Source organism: Berghia stephanieae, chromosome 11 (genome assembly GCF_034508935.2).
Source record: "Berghia stephanieae isolate SIO BIC M18660-M18661 chromosome 11, UCSD_Bste_1.3, whole genome shotgun sequence".
In the NCBI taxonomy this organism is placed as follows: Eukaryota; Metazoa; Mollusca; class Gastropoda; order Nudibranchia; family Aeolidiidae; genus Berghia; species Berghia stephanieae.
The window spans coordinates 4,990,721-4,996,529 of record NC_088370.1 but is presented as its reverse complement, the minus strand read 5'-3'; the positions used below and the strand labels follow the sequence as shown (position 1 = coordinate 4,996,529).

Sequence of the window (5,809 nt, the reverse complement as noted above, 5' to 3'; positions counted from 1 at the left end):
TTTTTGTTTTGTTTTGTTTTGTTTTGTGTTTTTTGTTTTTTTTTCTTGGGGTTTTTTGTTTGTTTGTTAGTTTTTTTGTTTGTTTGTTTTTGGGTTTTTTTCGAAACTGCCTCCTATCCCCCTTTTTACAGCCAGGATAATAAGAATATTATTATAATATTGTAGATGAAATCACAGCCAGTGTACACATTAATTTGTCCCCAACTTTTCTTAATAATATAAAGGATATCTGTCACACGTTTGTTAATATTAATGTCATAATCAATTTTCATCAATTCTTTGTCTGTGAATCTATTGGAGACCAGTGAAGCAATCAGTAACTTTGGCATATCATTATTATCTGTAAAATACAAGTTATCTCCCACCCAATCGGAATCTATTGTGTGTTTGTAACGATGCTTGGCGAGTCTTTGATGCTTAAATGAAAAAGCAACACCTAAATAGAAATATTATAAAAAGACACGTCAAAAGAAATGATTATCATAGCAACGATGGGATTAACCTTTTAACGGTGGGACTGAAATAGAGAAGTTAAGTCGTCGGGACATCAAACTCTCTACTCTTTTGGTTCCTAAATCCTTGGTAGGGTCTAAGTAATCAGTCCTTATGAGTGCTTAAAATGAATAGGTTACATAACTATTTCAGTAGTAGGATGTACAGGTAGATTCTTTGGATTACGTACGGGACGTAAAAGAGCGAAGATAGAGGATCTTTATGCACGACCAGCATAGTTAGACTAGAAAAAAAAAAGATGCCATCACTCTGAAACCAGAAAAGTGAGTGGAGCAGGCACTTATGTTGGTAACAACAAGATATGAAGTGAATAGAAAAGTGCCAGAAGACAATAGAGAATAAAAAATTTTCGCGGCGGTGGTGGGGTTTGAACCTGCGACCTTATTGGTACGACAACTCCGCCTGGCAGGTGAGAGCGTGGCTCTACCGTGTGAGCTATCCACGAACACAAAAATATTCGTTTCAAACTCAAAGTCATTACTAGATCCCTCTCTCACCCACTTCTTGAGACCGCCGATTCGTTCGTACACCACCATCGCGAATAATTTTGACCAGCAGTTAAGCTTAATAGCCAATATTCTCAACACAAACATATAACATAGAAACGATTGAGACATTGAGTATGCTCCGGTGTATGGGGTGAATTTTTAATTCAGAAAAGTGAGTGGAGCAGGCACTTATGTTGGTAACAACAAGATATGAAGTGAATAGAAAAGTGCCAGAAGACAATAGAGAATAAAAAATTTTCGCGGCGGTGGTGGGGTTTGAACCTGCGACCTTATTGGTACGTGGCTCTACCGTGTGAGCTATCCACGAACACAAAAATATTCGTTTCAAACTCAAAGTCATTACTAGATCCCTCTCTCACCACTTCTTGAGACCGCCGATTCGTTCGTACACCACCATCGCGAATAATTTTGACCAGCAGTTAAGCTTAATAGCCAATATTCTCAACACAAACATATAACATAGAAACGATTGAGACATTGAGTATGCTCCGGTGTATGGGGTGAATTTTTAATTCAGAAAAGTGAGTGGAGCAGGCACTTATGTTGGTAACAACAAGATATGAAGTGAATAGAAAAGTGCCAGAAGACAATAGAGAATAAAAAATTTTCGCGGCGGTGGTGGGGTTTGAACCTGCGACCTTATTGGTACGACAACTCCGCCTGGCAGGTGAGAGCGTGGCTCTACCGTGTGAGCTATCCACGAACACAAAAATATTCGTTTCAAACTCAGTCATTACTAGATCCCTCTCTCACCCACTTCTTGAGACCGCCGATTCGTTCGTACACCACCATCGCGAATAATTTTGACCAGCAGTTAAGCTTAATAGCCAATATTCTCAACACAAACATATAACATAGAAACGATTGAGACATTGAGTATGCTCCGGTGTATGGGGTGAATTTTTAATTCAGAAAAGTGAGTGGAGCAGGCACTTATGTTGGTAACAACAAGGTACCAATAAGGTCGCAGGTTCAAACCCCACCACCGCAGCGAAAAATTTTTATTCTCTATTGTCTTCTGGCACTTTTCTATTCACTTCATATCTTCATACTTCATAACAGACGGTGTTAGGGTTGAAGTTGAATGAGTTAATATGATGTCAGGTCGGAGTAAAAACAAACCTCGCTTGTGAGGGGTTAACAGTTTGGCTGCCGTTTGATATTTATAAATCTTTTCGACAAATAAAATAGCATCAATGGTTGTAACAACACATCAACCATGCGTAAAGACATATCATACTTTTAAATGGTGACCATTTATTTAAACTGACAGGTTTATCGTCACTGAGGAATTGGTGGGTTTTTATTTCTATGTGGATTCAGTATTCAAGCATCAAGAGAATAAGTAAGTTAGTAATCTTTTGTCTTTTTTTTTTTCATTCGGTTTAGTTTGCCGTTTTTATTCATTTTCTATTATTTTAGTTGCAGGCTGTATATGTATATATATATAATATATATATATATATATATATATATATATATATATATATATATATATATATATATATATATATATATATAGTTTTCAGGGTAAGCATTGGGAAATGTGAAAATGTTGTAGTGTCAAACAGAAAAAAAAATAATCATCTCTTAACCAATGTTTGGTCCATTTGATATTTTGACAACTAAAAAATAATGTTAGTGAGATGAAAAAAAAACTACTTATTCGAAACCTTTCCCATCCGAGGGAAATCGTGATTTTGAAATATTATTGTTAAAGTAAATATGTTGCTTATAAATAATATTTCTCTTTTATCCGAATTTTCAATCCACCGACTTTGTCAACTGAGGTCGTGTCGTTTTATAAAAGCACATCATTCTTGTTGAGCTTTCATACATATTCAAATGATTTCAATATCTAACATAGATAGATAGGTTATATCGTCATCTTAAACTATGTTAGGATTTCAACAATCAAGCGTACATTCAATAGTTGATCAATTCGCATCACCTTAACCCTCTCCATACCAACTATAGGAAAATCGTCACATTCGTTATGATACAACCAACATTTATTTTTCTTATTCGAATTTCTCTTGTACATCATAAAATTTAAAGAAAATGAACAGTGTGTTGTAGATAGAGCTTGCTTTGCTAAAGAAATTATGTTTCGCAAGAACTTATTGCTATTGTGTTTGAGTGATTAAAAATATATTTTTGTGTAAGTTGATTGTGAAGTTTTGGGGAAAATCCTGAAAATGTCTGGTAAGGAGAGAGTTAAGACCTATCTGGCTTTTCAACAATCGATGGCATATTATTTATTGTTATATTCAATAGTTATTTTATTTTCTATTGGGATTTCAACAACAACAAATCGTAAACTCCAAAAACTGATTAGATCGTATCATCTTAACTAACTGTTTGGATTCAACAACAAATTATTATTGTAGACTCGACAGTTGATCAGCTTTAACCAATTAACTGACGAAATTTGGAAAAAACTCGTATTTAAAAATTTGGCCAGAAAACTCGTCCTTCCTATAGAGATCGATTTAAATGACCCTCGTCTTGGAAAAAATAACTCTCAAACCTGGGACTTCGCCGAAGTCCCAGGTTTGAGAGTTATTTTTTCCAAGACGAGGGTCATTTAAATCGATCTCTATAGGAAGGACGAGTTTTCTGGCCAAATTTTTAAATACGAGTTTTTCCAGAGTACGACACTTGGCTGGTTAAACCAGTTGACATTTCAACAAACCAATTTGTAGGCACAACAGTTGGTGGAATCGCTTCCGCTACATATTACGTATTCTTATAAACGTTTTAATTTGGATTTCAATTTCACCTACAACGACGAACCTACAAAATTTCACAGCTGTCCAATTGGTGTACATTCATTGTTATGCGATTGTTTGTGGTGAGTTAGTTGTTTTGTACATATCATGATGTGATGTGAATCGACACTGTTCATCAGTCAAAAGGTTTGTAGTGGTAGTGGTGATAGTAGTAGTAGTAGTGGCAGTAGTAGTAATGGTGGTGGCAGTATAAGTAGTAGTAGTAGTGGTAGTAGGAGTAGTAGTTGTAGTTGTAGTATTAGTAGTAGTAGTAATGGTGGTGATGGTAGTAGTAGTGGTAGTATTAGTAATGGTTGTAGTATTAGTAGGAGTCGTATGGAAGAAGTAGTCGTCGTAGGAGTTGTTGTTGTTGTAGTTAAAGTAATAATAATAATAATAATAATAATGATAATAATAATAATAATAATAATAATAATAATAATAATAATAATAGTAGTAGTAGTAGTAGCAGAAGTTGTTGTTGTTGTTGTAATAGTGGTAGTAGTGTTATTAGTAATAGTAGTAGTAGTAATGGTGGTAGTAGTAGTAATAGTTGTTGTTGTTGTTTTGTTGTTTGTTTTTTTTTTTTTGTGGTTGTTTTTTTGTGGAAATAGTGTAAGTATTGCTAATACCGCATTACTTCCTCCGAGTTTGTTTTTTGTGCTTTTTTTGTTTTTTTGTTTTGTTTTTTGTTTGTTTGTTTTTTTTTTTGTTGTTTTTTGTTGTTTTTTTTTGGGGGGGGGGGGTTGGTTCGTCTTTTTTTCTCTTTGCTGTCCTTTATATTTGTTTCATTTAATCTTTTTAAATTATTTTATTTTTTATTATTTGTTTTTGCTTTGCTCAGTTGTTTTGTTTGTTTTTTTTTGTTTTGTTTTGTTTTTTTGTTGTTTTTTTTTTTTTTTTTTTTTGTTTAGGCTTTGCTTTTAAGTATTTGTTAGGTCTAGTTTTTGGGGTTTTTTTTGGGGTATTGCTATATTTTTTTTTTTTATTTTAAAAATATTGTTTAGGTGAAACCATGGCAACCAACAATGTTCCGGTGAGAAGACACACCCCGGAAATGAGTGAAGACTTGACTCCGGAGTACAGTGAATACCGTCACATTATCTCACCGTTGGCCTTGAAGTCCCATCCCAGTGTCAATACGACCTATACGGAGGCTACAGAAGACGCGGATGATGGCTCTCCTACCAAACTGGCCAAGTGATAATAATAATGATAATGATAATGATAATAATGATAATGATAATTGTGGTGTCGTGGTTATAGTGGGTTCTTGGTTAACACAACATTGAAAGTCTGAATGAATTAAAACCGATTGTAGTTATATTTAATATTTATTTATGACGACACACACATAATATAATATATAGAATACAGTAGAAAATAGGCACGTAATAAAGGTTGTATAAAACTAAGTATAGGTTGAGCTAGTGGCTAACGTTCCTCACTAGTCAACGTACAAACACAAACTGAACTCTTAGGAAATGCACTTTCATTCAAACTCCTTTCACCCATCCTAGGTTGACAGTGACAGTAATTGATACAGAGTAGAGATGTATCACATTCTTACTCAAGCATTCAAAGACGATGGTACTAGGTGGGAAAGCCCACGAAGAGTAAGGTTACAGGAAAGAGAAGCGAACGCACTAACAGACAGACACAACATCCTCTCCCCTTCTAAATTAAGAAATTAGAAATAAGAGACTGAAATCAATGCAAGAATTAATATTGTTCAGGGTATCGAGCAGGCGGAACTCCTCGATTTTGGCGACCCGATCTTCTTGGTAGTTTCTGGGCAGTGTAAATCCATTGAATATCACTATCCAAGAATCTTCTTAGTTTTCTTGCATTCCATACCTGGCCATCCGAAAGAAGGTATGTCCAATTACCAAGGACTTTAATGACAGAGAGAGGGCGAGACCATGGTGATAGTCCTTTTAATACGTTAGGCTTCCGGGCAAGCACGTTGTCGCCGACACGATAAGGACCTCGTGACGTTATTGTCGGAGCTGATTC

General features: G+C 35.1%; 1 long non-coding RNA gene across 1 annotated transcript; it reads left to right on the top strand.

The window, feature by feature from the left end:
• Positions 1 to 2,228: 2,228 nt before the first annotated feature.
• On the top strand, positions 2,229 to 4,997 carry LOC144957155 (uncharacterized). Its single transcript, XR_013642088.1, has 2 exons — positions 2,229 to 2,367; positions 4,801 to 4,997. It is a non-coding gene; the product is annotated as an uncharacterized LOC144957155 (long non-coding RNA).
• The last annotated feature ends 812 nt before the right edge of the window (positions 4,998 to 5,809 follow it).